The sequence below is a fragment of the Phyllobates terribilis genome, unplaced genomic scaffold (assembly GCF_046119375.1).
Source record: "Phyllobates terribilis strain yellow unplaced genomic scaffold, ASM4611937v1 Scaffold_5__5_contigs__length_657084704, whole genome shotgun sequence".
Lineage (NCBI taxonomy): Eukaryota > Metazoa > Chordata > Amphibia > Anura > Dendrobatidae > Phyllobates > Phyllobates terribilis.
Genome location: NW_027362765.1, coordinates 638,212,814 through 638,228,523, shown reverse-complemented (window position 1 = coordinate 638,228,523; position 15,710 = coordinate 638,212,814). Strand labels below are relative to the sequence as shown.

At 48.7% G+C, this 15,710-nt stretch overlaps 1 protein-coding gene across 2 annotated transcripts in view; it reads left to right on the top strand.

Annotated features, from left to right (window-relative positions):
* The window catches only part of LOC141273810 (oocyte zinc finger protein XlCOF7.1-like), a 75,657-nt gene that overhangs the window by 7,142 nt on the left and 52,805 nt on the right, over window positions 1-15,710 (top strand). The window lies entirely within an intron of this gene.

Here is a 15,710-nt window from a genome sequence, read left to right as displayed (position 1 = left end):
GGACTGGTGCACTTCGCAAAATAGATGGCATCATGAGAAACACCAAGGTTACTTACCAGTAGCCGGTTTTTCCTGAGCCCATGACAGCACACCTTGAGAGAGGATCCGCCCCACCAAGGACAGGAAACCGTCTGAAATAAAAAGGCGGTACCTCTCCCTCGCTTAAGTTGTTTATAGAGCATTGAGAGGACCTCCCTAAACAGGTTAGGCACATAACCAACACCACAATATACATATACACACCACCCCACACAGTGCACACCAGGGTGTGAGAAACATAGAAAAAATAAGGGGGGGAAACTACGGGTGCTGTCATGGGCTCAGGAAAAACCGGCTACCGGTAAGTAACCTTGGTGTTTTCCCCTCCCCCATGACAGCATACCTTGAGAGAATTTTGGAGAATTTATGAGCACCCTAGGGAGGGACCACCGCCTGAAGTACCCTTCTCCCAAAGGTGAGATCAGAAGAGGATAGATCCAACCGATAGTGCTTAAAGAAGGTGGATGGTGTAGACCAAGTAGCAGCCCTACATATCTGCTCGATCGAGACGTCTGCTCTCTCTGCCCAGGAGGTTGCAACGGCTCTGGTGGAATGAGCCCTCACATTGTCCGGGGCTGGAACCCCTGTGGACGTATAGGCTAAGCAAATGGCCTCCCTGAGCCACCTAGAGATGGTACCCTTGGACACCCCATGACCTTTCCTACACCCTTGAAAGGCCAGGAACAGAGAACAGTCTTTCCTCCACAGACTAGTCATGTGAATGTACTGTAGCAGGGACCTCCTAACATCTAGGCTATGGAACCTGACTTCCCCTGGGTTCTTGGGATTGCTGTAGAACGAGGGTAGCACAATCTCCTGACTACGGTGAAATCTAGATACCACCTTGGGAAGGTATGCTGGATCTGGCCGCAAGGTGACCCTATCCTCAAAGATGTGTGTAAGGAGGATTAACCGAGAGGGCCTGCAGATCCCCCACCCTACGGGCTGATGTTAAGGCCACTAGAAGGATGGTCTTAAGGGTGAGAATTTTTTGAGAAACCTTGTGTAGGGGTTCAAGACTAAATTCAGGTCCCAAGGAGGAACACCCATGGACCTAACCGGTCCAGCTCTGGCACAGGACTTGATAAACCTCGAGATCCACCTATTCCCAGCCAGATTACAATTGTAGAGTGCTCCCAAAGCTGAAACTTGAACCTTAAGGGTCCCTGTAGCTAGACCCAGGTCCCGCCCCTTTTGCAGAAATTCCAGGATCCCTCTGATCGGAGGTTTGCTCGATAGCGGAATATCTATAAACTCTAGGAATTTACCCCAAACTCTGCTATAAATCTTAGTTGTAATCGGTTTTCTGCTCCCCAATAAAGTAGAAACTAAGCCTGGTGAAAACCCCTTGCTACTCAATAGCGACCTCTCAAATTCCATGCCGAAAGATGGAACCCCCTGGCCTGGGCATGGAATACTGGTCCCTGCATGAGAAGGTCCGGCCTCTCTGGTAGAATCCAGGGATCTGACACCGACATTAGCCGAAGCAGAGAGAACCAAGGCCTCTTGGGCCAAAAAGGGGCTATCAAAATCACCCTGGCGCCTTCCTCCCGGATCTTCCTCACCACTACTGGAATCATCACTAATGGCGGAAAGGCATAGGCCTTCCTGAACCCCCAAGGAATCTGGAGGGCATCTATGGCATGGGGATTTTCTACCGGATTTAGGAAGCAAAATCTCTGCACCTTTCTGTTTGCCCTTGTGGCGAACAGGTCTATGTCTGGCTGCCCCCATAACTGGACAATCTGATGGAAGACCTCCGGGTTCAACCCCCACTCCCCCTGTCTTAGGGTATGGCGGCTTAGAAAATCTGCCTTCACGTTTTCTATCCCCTTTATGTGAAGGGCGCTGAGGGATAGGAGGTTTCGCTCTGCTAGACCAAGGATCCTGTCTGCCACCACCATCAGAGGGCGTGACCTTGTCCCTCCTTGGTGATTCACATAGGCTACTGCGGTCCGGTTGTCGGACCTGACCTGGACATGGTGATTTTGGATGTGAGGGAGGAAGCCCCTGAGGGATCTTTCTACTGCCCAAAGCTCCTTTAAGTTTGAGGATGATCCCCTCTCGTGGTAAGCCCAGTGACCCTGTATTGAGAGTTCTGCCAGATGACCCCCCCCATCCGGAACTGCTTGCGTCGGTCGTAACTACCCGATCTATCGATCTGGACCATTGAACGCCTGTGGTCAGATTTCCCCTGACTGTCCACCACGAAAGAGAATCTACTACTTCTGGGGAGAGAGAGAGCCTGCCTTCTAAACGCCCGTTGCAGGACCTCTGTGCTGACAGGACCTCCCACTGAAGCCGCCTCATATGCCCCTGGGCCCACATTACTGCTGGGAGACAGGCCGTCATAGAACCCAGGAGGGACATTGCCTCTCTCAGAGACATCTCTGGAGCTTGAATGGCCTTCGAGACTAATGCAATTAACCTGCAGATTTTGTCCTCTGGGAGGAAGCAGGTTTGACGACGAGAGTCTAGTATTAGACCCAGAAAGGTCTGAGTCCTGGAGGGGGTTAGTCTTGATTTTTGGAAATTTACTAGCCACCCCAGCTGATGCAACACTTCCGTGACCACTAGGAGCTGACTGGAGCAGTGGGCTTCTGTTTTCCCTATTATCAAGAAGTCGTCTAAATATGGCACGATCACTACATTCTTGATCCGTAGGAAGGCTGTCACTTCTGCTATTCGTTTCGTAAATATTCTCGGGGCAATGGAGAGGCCAAAGGGTAGGGCAGCAAACTGAAAATGCCTCAGCTTCCCCTGAATAAACAGGGCTACTCTCAGATACTTCTGATACTCCGGATGGATTGGGACGTGATAATATGCGTCCTTCAAGTCTATTACAGCCATAAAGCAGTTGCGATGTAAGAGCTTCACTGCCGAGCTTACTGACTCCATCTTGAAAGTCTGGTTTTCTACTACTTGGTTCAGACTCCTGAGGTTGATGATGGTCCTTAAGGACCCGTTTGTTTTTTTATCATGAATAGTGGGGAATAGAACCCCCTCCCTCTCTGTGTTGCTGGTACTTCGAGAAGGACCTGCTTTCCTACTAACTCTAACACTTCTGTTTCCAGGGCTAATTGTTCTTCCTGGACCTTTCGTAGGGGGGTAACCACAAAGGTCCGCCAGGGGGTCTGGCTGAACCGGATCTTCAGACCCCCACTGATAATTTTCAGAATCCATGGGTTTGTTATCGCGTCCCAAGCTGGAAAAAAGTGGGAAAGCCTTCCACCCACTTCCAGCCTGGCGTCATTGGGAGGATCTCTTCGAACTCGAGGATGGTCCTCCAAACATGTAGCCCGATTCTTTTTTGGACTTGGCTTCCCATTTCTTTTTGTCTCCCGGAGGACGACCCCGGTTAAATTTTCTCCTCCCAAAACTAAATCTTCTTGGTTCCCCTGAAAATCCCGGGAACCCTTTGGTTTTATCGCCCGCTTTTTCTAACAGGTCCTCTAACTTTTGGCCAAACAGGAGTCTACTGTCACAAGGGAGGGAGCACAGTTTCTGTTTCGAAGGTAGGTCGCCTGGGCAACCCTTGAGCCACAAGGCCCTCCTGGCTGCGTTGGATAGTCCCGCTGCCCTAGCTGACAGTCTGACCGAGTCAGCTGAAGAGTCGGCCAGGAAGGCCGATGCTGTTTGAATTAAAAGGTAGCTCTGCAAGTATTGCCTGTCTGGAGACCTTTTTATCTTTAAGCTGGTCTTCCAGCTGTTGGAGCCACACCATCAAGGACCTCGCCACACAGGTGCTAGCCACCGCTGGTTTTAGGCCACCTGCTGCCGCCTCCCACGTGTGGCGCAGGAAGGAGTCAGCTCTTTTATCCAGGGCATCTTTTAGGACGCCAGAGTCCTCCAAGGGCAGGGAAGATCTCTTTGATGACCTTGCCACAGTCCCGTCCACCTTGGGGATCTTATCCCAAGGTTCCGCATCCTTCTCTTCGATGGGGTACCTTCTTTTGGAGAAGGAGGGTAAAGCCCCTGATCTCTCAGGTCTCCTCCACTCCCGGTCAATGAGGCCCTGAATCTTACTGTTCACCGGAAATGAGCGTCTCTTCCTCTCTCCCAAGCCCGCAAACATGATGTCCTCCCGGGATTTAGATGCTCTCTCTTCCTCCAGACCCATGGTTGATCTTACTGCCCTAACCAGTCTGTCTGTATTCTCAATGGGGAAGCAGGGTCTACCGCCCCCCGATGAGGAAGACGACGATGAATCCCACTGCTCCTCGGACTGGGAGGAATCAGAGACGGAGGAAACCTCTCTACGGGGCCTTTTCTTCCCTCTAAGGAACCCCTTCAGGGACCCCTGAACTTCTGCATGTACTATGGACTTTAAATTTGCAGCAAAATCCTGGGAATTCTCAGCTATGGTTTTGGTCACACAGCCCTGGCAAAGTGGTTTCTGCCACTCTACTGAGAGAGAAGCTTGGCAAAGGGCACACATCCTATGCTTTTGCTTGGCACTACTCTTCTTAGGCTCCTAAAAAAAGGAAGCACATAAGAGACTTCCCGTTACTAACCAGTGACATTCACGAAGCTCACTCACCCTCGGAGGTCACAAACGGGTACCGGATTCGGAGGCTGTCGCGGAACTGATGATTCCATTCTGGATGGTCCCGAGGCGCTCGAAGCCTTACTCCTGCGGCTGCCACTACGATTACTCGAGCGGCTGTCTGTATACGATGCATCCCTCTGCTTCTGTTGCTGAGGTGGGGGGGTAAGCTGCTGCTCCTGGCTATCTGGATCAGCCATGTCTCAGAAGCGCACCACGCTTCCAGGATAGCTCCCCCCCCTTAAATATAGGGCCATCCAGCCTCCTCCGGTCTGTGGGCCCTCCCCCTTCCTCAGGCCGGAGCTCCGTTGAAAAAAACCGGCCTGGGACGCTCCGATGGGCGCCGCCATCTTGGATCGGCGCCGCCTCCTGACGTCACCCAGCGCGCCGCTCCCAGCGTGCCCTGCGCCGTGACATCAGGCGCGTCACACCCGGAAGCGTTCCACACTGCAGGGGGAGGACGGCGCCGCGGTCTCCGGGAGGACAGAGCCTGCCTCACCGCGTGCGCCCCGCTCGGCGCAGAGACCCCAGGGGAAGCTGCGGACGGCGCTTCTGGGATACTGAACCCGGTGCACAGGCCAGTGCCCGCTCTTCCACACCGGGACAGCCCCAGGTAAGTCTTCTTTCCAGACAGGTTCCCCATCAAGGACAGGAAACCAACTGAAGCGAGGGAGAGGTACCGCCCTTTTATTTCAGACGGTTTCCTGTCCTTGGTGGGGCGGATCCTCTCTCAAGGTGTGCCGTCATGGGGGAGGGGAAAAAAGATTATGTGGCAATACTGAAGCAACATCTCAAGACATCAGGCAGGAAGTTAAAGCTTGGGCGGAAATGGGTCTTCCAAATGGACAATGACCCGAAGCAAACTGCCAAAATGGTAACAAAGTGGCATAAGCATAACAGTCAATGTTTTGGAGTGGCCATCACAAATCCTTGAGCTCCAGTTGTCAGGATGAATGGGCCCAAATTTCGACCAACTATTGAGAGAAACTTGTGGAAGGATATCCCAAACGTTTGATCCAAGTCATTCAGTTTAAGGGCAATGGTACCAAATACTAATGAAATGTATGTAAACTTTTGACTTTGCAGTAAGTAAAGAAAATGCCTTAAAACATTCTCTCATTATTCTGGCATTTGGCAAATATTAAAAATTATGGTAATCCCAATTGACCTAAAATGGGAAAGGTTTATTCTGATTTCATGCCAGATATTGAGAAAAACATGCATCTGTGTCTTTTTAGATAGTTACTGTTGAATCCAGAAGTTTACAGACACTATCTCCCTGGACTGCCAATCAACAACAGGATTGTGCATAACCAACCAAGAAAGGCCCAGTACAATAGGGATAGGAATGCTTTCAAGAACATAGCAAGAAGGGCCCCTATTCAAAGGTTTAACTAATGCACAATTTGCGTACAAGAGAGACCATGGGTCCGGGCAAACCGAGCATCATCGTATTGGCCCCTGCCCCACTATCCAAAAAGATTGAAACAATTTTCGTCCCTATGACAACCTCTGCAGGTAAAACAAATGGAGACTCACAGGCGGAGGTGATATGTACACACAGGTTGCAATCCTCCACACTCCAGAAGCTTTCCAGTGGCTTTTTCTGTTTAGTTACGGAGGGACACACACTAATGAAATCCCCACTTTGACTACAAAAGAAACAAATCCCCATCTTACAGTGAACCACAGGATGTCCAGACTGGGGGGGGAAGGCCCACCCAACTGCATGGGCTCATCAGAGCATACAGCAGAGATTTCACTCCTAGAGAGTACTACTGGGGAAGAAGGGGTCATCAAAAGGTCTATCCCTGAGTTCCCTGAGGCATCCAACAATCCATAGCGGCCTCTAAGGACTCAGGAGTTTCATGCAAAATAAGAACATCTTTTAACCTTTCTGACAGACCCTGTAAAAGAATGACTTCTAAGGGCTGGATTGTTCCACCTGGTGTCAGTGACCCATCTGTGGAACTCTGAACAAAACTCCTCCACTGGCAGATATCCCTGCTGAAGCTTACATAGTTTGGACTCCGTAAGGGAGACTCAGTCATCATCAACATATATGAGGCATAGGGCTGCAAAAAAACATCTACCGACCGGAGCGACTGAGTCTGTCAGAAGGGAAAAAGCCCAGAACAGGATTGAGAAACCTTTTGAAGGAGAGAAACAACAATCCCCCACCCGCTGTTCTACACTCCCAGAGGAATGTGGGCAAAGCCAGAAGTAGAGTTTACAAGCTTCTCTAAACACCACAAATCAGCTCAGGTTGGGGGGGGGGGGCAAAACATCTGAGTGGGCCCCTAACCCAGTAACCATGTTTACACCTGCGGTGGCACTCTCTAGTTCGGGGTATAGTGGAACCTGCTGTTACTGAAAATAAATCACTATACAAAGACCAATACTGATATTACCGCCATATGGTGACCATATAGTGACTGGCATAAGTGCTGCAGAATGTATAAGAGATTACATTACAGTTATACATAGTGACTTACAGATGATGCTCTTTCTAATGGAGTCTTTCAGTTTTCCCATCTTTTGCATCTGGAGCAGACCACTATGACAGCTAATTCCAGCCACAACTCATCTGTAGAGATAAAGACACATCTGACTTTTCACATTTCCAGCACCGTCCCCATCTATGCCCAACCTGCACAAACGCCTGATCCTACTGATTCCCCAATGCTGAACCGTTGCAGCCGTGTGTGTCCCTATTACTGCACTTAGAGTGACACAGAAACAGTGCTCCTCTTATTGCCCACCACTGTACCCCTTACATATTAATAATGCCTCATTTGTGCCCTCTAGATGGTAAAATTGCCCCTGGAAAATATTAATGCCTGTGCAAATGCCATAGAAAACAATGCCTACATTTTGCCCCTAGAAAGTAATAATGCCCCATGTGCACCTTTTAACACTCACAATACTCAATGCTTCTTAAGTGCCCACATAATATTTTCTAATGTCCCCTGTGTACTGCTCCTCCATGCACAGTATGATGGGCCCACACAGCTCCCCTATGCACAGTATGATGGGCCCACACAGCTCCCCTATGCACAGTATGATGGGCTCACACAGCTCCCCTATGCACAGTATGATGGGCCCACACAGCTCCCCTATGCACAGTATGATGGGCCCACACAGCTCCCCTATGCACAGTATGATGGGCCCACACAGCTCCCCTATGCACAGTATGATGGGCCCACACAGCTCCCCTATGCACAGTATGATGGGCCCACACAGCTCCCCTATGCACAGTATGATGGGCCCACACAGCTCCCCTATGCACAGTATGATGGGCCCACACAGCTCCCCTATGCACAGTATGATGGGCCCACACAGCTCCCCTATGCACAGTATGATGGGCCCACACAGCTCCCCTATGCACAGTATGATGGGCCCGCTCTCCCAAAACACAGTAACCACACAGCTACACACGCCAATACTGTTAAGCCCTCCAAGCGAGAGTTCCAGGATGGCCCCTGTTAGCCATGCTACTGACCGTTGGGTATAGTTGTCATGTTATCTTTATTCAGTAGATCGATGCATATTTATGTAGAAATTGTTTTTTCATGTTTTTCTACTCCTGCACGAGAAATGACTTAAATTTTTTTTATAAATTGTCAATAATTGTCTAATAAGTGAGATTTCTTGCCTTATAAATGGGGTTGGGACCATCAGTTGTGCAGTGCAGAAGTCAGGTGGATACACAGCTGATAGTCCTACTGAATAGACTGTTAGAATTTGTATTATGGCAAGAAAAAAGCAGCTAAGTAAAGAAAAACGAGTGGCCATCATTACTTTAAGGAATGAAGGTCAGTCAGTCCGAAAAATTGTGAAAACTTTGAAAGTATCCCCAAGTGCAGTTGCAAAAACCATCAAGCGCTACAAAGAAACTGGCTCACATGAGGACCACCCCAAGAAAGGAAGACCAAGAGTCACCTCTGCTTCTGAGGATAAGTTTATCCGAGTCACCAGCCTCATGAATCGCAGGTTAACAGCAGCTCAGATTAGAGACCAGGTCAGTGCCACACAGTTCTAGCAGCAGACACATCTCTACAACAACTGTTAAGAGGAGACTTTGTGCAGCAGGCCTTCATGGTAAAATAGCTGCTAGGAAACCACTGCTAAGGACAGGCAACAAGCAGAAGAGACTTGTTTGGGCTAAAGAACATAAGGAATGGACATTAGACCAGTGGAAATATGTGCTTTGGTCTGAGGAGTCCAAATTTGAGAAGCATGGAGGAGGTGTGATGGTGTGGGGGTGCTTTGCTGGTGACACTGTGGTGGATTTATTCTAAATTGAAGGCATACTGAACCAGCATGGCTACCACAGCATCTTGCAGCGGCATGCTATTCCATCTGGTTTGCGTTTAGTTGGACCATCATTTATTTTTCAACAGGACAATGACCCCAAACACCTCCAGAATGTGTAAAGGCTATTTGACCAAGAAGGAGAGTGATGGCGTGCTACGCCAGATGACCTGGCTTCCACAGTCACCAGACTTAAACCCAATCTAGATGGTTTGGGGTGAGCTGGACCGCAAAGTGAAGGCAAAAGGGCCAACAAGTGCTAAGCATCTCTGGGAACTCCTTCAAGATTATTGGAAGACCATTTCCGGTGACTACCTCTTGAAGCTCATCAAGAGAATGCCAAGAGTGTGCAAAGCAGTCATCAAAGCAAAAGGTGGCTACTTTGAAGAACCTAGAATATAAGACATTTTCAGTTGTTTCACACTTTTTTGTTAAGTATATAATTCCACATGTGTTAATTCATAGTTTTGATGCCTTCAGTGTGAATGTACAATTTTCATAGTCATGAAAATACAGAAAATCTTTAAATGAGAAGGTGTGTCCAAAATTTTGGTCCATACGGTATATATAGATAAAAAATAAAGGGAACACTTAAACAACAGAATATAGCTCCATGTAAATCAGACTTCTGTGAAATCAAACTGTCCACTTAGGAAGCATCACTGATTGACATTCAATTTCACATGCTGTTGTGCAAATGGAATAGACAATAGATGGAAATTATTGGCAATTATCAAGACACCCTCAATAAAGGAGTGGTTCTGCAGGCCACAGACCACATCTCAGTACCAATGCTTTCTGGCTGATGTTTTGTTCACTTTTGAATTTTGGTTGTGCTTTCACACTCGTGGTAGCATGAGATGAACTCTACAACCCACAGAAATTGCTCAGGTAGTGCAGCTCATCCAGGATGGCACATCAATGCGAGCTGTGGCAAGAAGGTTTGCTGTGTCTGTCAGCATAGTGTCCAGAGGCTGGAGGCGCTACCAGGAAACAGGCCAGTACACCAGGAGACGTGGAGGGGGCCGTAGGAGGGCAACAACACAGCAGCAGGACCACTACCTCTGCCTTTGTGCAAGGAGGAACAGGAGGAGCACTGCCAGAGCCCTGCAAAATGACCTCCAGCAGGCCACAAATGTGCATGTGTCTGCACAAACGGTTAGAAACCGACTCCGTGAGGGTGGTATGAGGGCCCAACGTCCACAGATGGAGTTGTGCTCACAACCCAACACCGTGCAGGACGCTTGGCATTTGCCACAGAACACCAGGATTGGCAAAGCCGCCACTGGCGCCCTGTGCTCTTCACAGATGAAAGCAGGTTCACACTGAGCACATGTGACAGACGTGACAGAGTCTGGAGACACCATGGAGAGCGATCTGCTGCCTGCTACATCCTTCAGCATGACCGGTTTGGCAGTGGGTCAGTAATGGTGTGGGGTGGCATTTCTTTAGAGGGCCGCACAGCCATCCATGTGCTCGCCAGAGGTAGCCTGACTGCCATTAGGTACCGAGATGAGATCCTCAGACCCCTTGTGAGACCATATGCTGGTGCGGTTGGCCCTGGGTTCCTCCTAATGCAGGACAATGCCAGACCTCATGTGGCTGGAGTGTGTCAGCAGTTCCTGCAAGATGAAGGCATTGAAGCTATGGACTGGCCTGCCCGTTCCCCAGACCTGAATCTGATTGAGCACATTTGGGACATCATGTCTCGCTCCATCCACCAATGTCACGTTGCACCACAGACTGTCCAGGAGTTGGCGGATGCTTTAGTCCAGGTCTGGGAGGAGATCCCACAGGAGACCATCCGCAACCTCATCAGGAGCATGCCCAGGCATTGTAGGGAGGTCATACAGGCACGTGGAGGCCACACACAATGCTCAGCCTCATTTTGACTTGTTTTAAGGACATTACATCAAGGTTGGATCAGCCTGTAGTGTGTTTTTCCACTTTAATTTTGGGGGTGACTCCAAATCCAGACCTCCATTGGTTAATAAATTTGATTTCCATTGATGATTTTTGTGTGATATTGTTGTCAGCACATTCAACTTTGTATAGAACAAAGTATTCAATGAGAATATTTCATTCATTCAGATCTAGGATGTGTTATTTCAGTGTTCCCTTTATTTTTTTGAGCAGCGTATATATATTGTGGTAGGACGACTCGCTCGGCCACTTCCGGAAGTAGACTCAGGAACCCGGGTTTTCTTTGCAGGCTTTATTAACAGCATAAAGCTCTGCACTCCAGCAAAATAAATACAGCCTTACTTGGCTAAACAAAACAAAAGATAAACTATAGCACAGTCCATATGTGTGTGTGCAGGTCGCACACCCAGGTTATGTCCAGCCTTCAGCTCCCTCCTGAGCTATGGCTGTCCAGTCTGGAGACCTTGCCTCTCCAAACACAACTCAAAGAGAAAAAAAAACAGGACTGAACATTTAAACGATGCTCAGCCACACCCTGGGGTGGAGGGATGGGGAATGACGTCCCTCCCATCACTATGCTATTCCCCTAAAACCATGCTCTTTAAGTGAGTTAACCCACCAGCATATAACATGCTGGCAGAAAGTCCACTGGTTTCAGTTCACATAGGCTAGCAACCTGTGCGACACATACCTCCAGATGCAGCAACTAAAACAACGGATCCTGGAAGCCTGTGCTAGCATTTCTTCTGTGGTGTTGCTATCTGTGTCAAGAGTGGGAGAAGAGGGTTGCATTGACAATCCAACACAATGGGCAGCATTTTAAAAAGATTTTATAAGTGGTCATAAACTTGTAAAAAACTCATGAAAGAATAAAGTTATAATAAAACCAAGCACACCATTGTTTTTCTTATGAAATTCTCAATAAGTTTGATGTGTCACATGACCCTCTTCCCAATGAAAAAAATAAAGTTGGATCCAAAATGGCCGACTTCAAAATAGCTGCCATGGTCACCACCCATCTGGAAAAGTTTTCCCCCTCCCATATACTAATGTGCCACAAACAGGAAGTTGATATCCCCAACCTTTCCCATTTAATTTAGTTGTCTCCATATAAATGGTCCACCCTGTGTATATGTATGTGTATATATGTTACAAGGCCTTTCTTGGCCATGTTTCAGAGAATCTATAATATAACCGAGGATGCGGGTCTCTGTCCGAAGCCTCGATAGACTGCGCATGCGTGACGCGCAGTCTGGCTCCAGACAGAAGACCGCATCCAGCCGTTACAGGTAAGAGGAGGTGTATGGCGTCTGAGATCGAGGTATGCGTAGGCACTGAACGCACACTGCGATCTCCGGCGCCATACTTACCTGACCGGGAAGAGCGTTGCCGCGGTGCCTCTCTTCAGCAGAGACCGGGGGCGGAGTGAGATGTCAGATCGGCGCGTGCACATAGTGCTATACAGCGCCATTTTACTGAAGACACATTTACAGTGTATCTTCAGCAAAATGGCGCCGGACAGCGCGGTGCTCTGGCGCCGCACTCCTCCCCCGGCAGAACAGGACGCTGGAGTACAGAGAAGAAAGGTGAGTATAACTTTATTTTTTTGGGGGATGTGTGTATAGTGGGGGGGTGAGGGGTGTCACGCATACCGGGATTAGGGGAACCATGCATACCAGAATAGGGATGAGGGGAGCCACGCATACCAGGATTGGGTATGAGGGGAGCCACGCATACCGGGATTGGGTATGAGGGGAGCCACGCATACCGGGATTGGGGATGAGGGGTGCCACGCATACCGGGATTGGGGATGAGGGGTGCCACGCATACCGGGATTGGGGATGAGGGGTGCCACGCATACCGGGATTGGGGATGAGGGGTGCCACGCATACCGGGATTGGGGATGAGGGGTGCCACGCATACCGGGATTGGGGATGAGGGGTGCCATGCATAGCAGAATAGGGATGAGGAGTGTCACGCATACCAGGATTAGGGATGAGGGGAGCCACGCATACCAGGATTGGGGATGAGGGGTGCCACGCATACCGGGATTGGGGATGAGGGGTGCCACGCATACCGGGATTGGGGATGAGGGGTGCCACGCATATTGGGATTGGGGATGAGGGGTGCCACGCATACCGGGATTGGGGATGAGGGGTGCCACGCATACTGGGATTGGGGATGAGGGGTGCCACGCATACCGGGATTGGGGATGAGGGGTGCCACGCATACCGGGATTGGGGATGAGGGGTGCCACGCATACCGGGATTGGGGATGAGGGGTGCCACGCATACCGGGATTGGGGATGAGGGGTGCCACGCATACCGGGATTGGGGATGAGGGGTGCCACGCATACCGGGATTGGGGATGAGGGGTGCCACGCATACCGGGATTGGGGATGAGGGGTGCCATGCATAGCAGAATAGGGATGAGGAGTGTCACGCATACCAGGATTAGGGATGAGGGGAGCCACGCATACCAGGATTGGGGATGAGGGGTGCCACGCATACCGGGATTGGGGATGAGGGGTGCCACGCATACCGGGATTGGGGATGAGGGGTGCCACGCATACTGGGATTGGGGATGAGGGGTGCCACGCATACCGGGATTGGGGATGAGGGGTGCCACGCATACCGGGATTGGGGATGAGGGGTGCCACGCATACCGGGATAGGATGGTGGAGGCAGCACAAATACCAGGAGGGGGGCAGCACATACCAACATGTGAGACCATATACCAATAAAAATGCTCGTCACCAGGGCGTAGAACGGGTTCAATAGCTAGTATGAATTATAACAAAAAAACACTTTTCCTCCACTCATGGTTATTGGTTGGGTGAAGCCATTTATTGTCAAACTACTGCGTTTTCTCTTTTTAAATCTTAATGACAACCAAAAACATCCAAATGACCCTGGTCAAAAGTTCACATACCTCAGTTCTTAGTAACGTGTATTGCCCTCCTTAACATCAATGACAGGTTGAAGTCTTTTGTGGTCGTTTGTGGATGAGGTTCTTTATTTTCTCAGATGGTAAAGCTGCCCATTCTTCTTGGCAAAATGTCTCCAGTTCCTGTAAATTCCTGGGCTGTCTAGTATGAACTGTGCGCTTGAGATCTCCCCAGAGTGGCTCAATGATATTGAGGTCAGGAGCCTGAGATGGCCAATCCAGAACCTTATCTTATTTCTGCTGTAGCCAATGACGGGTCGACTTGGCCTTGTGGTTTGGATCGTTGTCATGTTGGAACGTCCAAGTACGTCCCATGCGCAGCTTCCTGGCTGATGAGTGCAAATTTGCCTCCAGTATTTGCTAAGGAATAGTAATCTTAGTGTATATAAACTTTTGACTTTGTTTTAAGGCACTTTTATTACTTACTGCATTCCCTCTCTCATTATTCTGGCATTTGGCAAATATTAAAAATTATGGTAATCCTAAATTACCTAAAAGGGGAAAGGTTTATTCTGATTTCATGCCAGATATTGAGAAAAAACATGCATGCGTCTTTTTATATACCGTAGTTTATGTAAACTTCTAGTTTCAACTGTATATATATTTTTTTATATATACTCGTGTGTGTTTATATATTTTTTTCATTTTAGTTTTGTAATTCCTTTTTACCAACATTTCTGGGTATGCAGGTGGGGTTGCATTGGTGATATCCTACTGTTTGCTGGTCTAGCTGTCATTGTTACGTTTCCATGTACAACATACAGTACAGACCAAAAGTTTGGACACACCTTCTCATTTAAAAATTTTTCTGTATTTTCATGACTATGAAAGTTGTACATTCACACTGAAGGCATTAAAACTATGAATTAACACATGTGGAATTATATACTTAACAAAAAGTGTGAAACAACTGAAAATATGTCTTATATTCTAGGTTCTTCACAGCAGCCACCTTTTGCTTTGATGACTGCTTTGCACACTCTTGGCATTCTCTTGATGAGCTTCAAGAGGTATTCACCGGAAATGGTCTTCCAACAATCTTGAAGGAGTTCCCAGAGATGCTTAGCACTTGTTGGCCCTTTTGCCTTCACTCTGCTGTCCAGCTCATCCCAAACTATCTCGATTGGGTTCAGGTCTGGTGACTGTGGAGGCCAGGTCATGTGGCGTAGCACCCCATCACTCTCCTTCTTGGTCAAATAGCCCTTACACAGCCTGGAGGTGTGTTTGGGGTCATTGTCCTGTTGAAAAATAAATGATGGTCCAACTAAACGCAAACCGGATGGAATAGCATGCCGCTGCAAGATGCTGTGGTAGCCATGCTGGTTCAGTATGCCTTCAATTTTGAATAAATCCACCACAGTGTCACCAGCAAAGCACCCCCACACCATCACACCTCCTCCTCCATGCTTCAGGGTGGGAACCAGGCATTTAGAGTCCATCCGTTCACCTTTTCTGCATTGCACAAAGACACAGTGGTTGGAACCAAAAATCTAAAATTTGGACTCCTCAGACCAAATCACAGATTTCCACTTGTCTAATGTCCATTCCTTGTGGTCTTTAGCCCAAACAAGTCTCTTCTGCTTGTTGCCCGTTCTTAGCAGTGGTTTCCTAGCAGCTATTTTACCATGAAGGCCTGCTGCACAAAGTCTTCTCTTAACAGTTGCTGAAGAGATGTGTCTACTGCTAGAACTCTGTGTAGCACTGACCTGGTCTCTAATCTGAGCTGCTGTTAACCTGCCATTTCTGAGGCTGGTGACTCGGATAAACTTATCCTCAGAAGTAGAGGTGACGCTTGGTCTTCCTTTCCTGGGGCGGTCCTCATGTGAGCCAGTTTCTTTGTAGCGCTTGATGGTTTTTGCAACTGCACTTGGGGATACTTTCAAAGTTTTCCCAATTTTTCAGACTGACTGACCTTCATTTCTTAAAGTAATGATGGCCACTC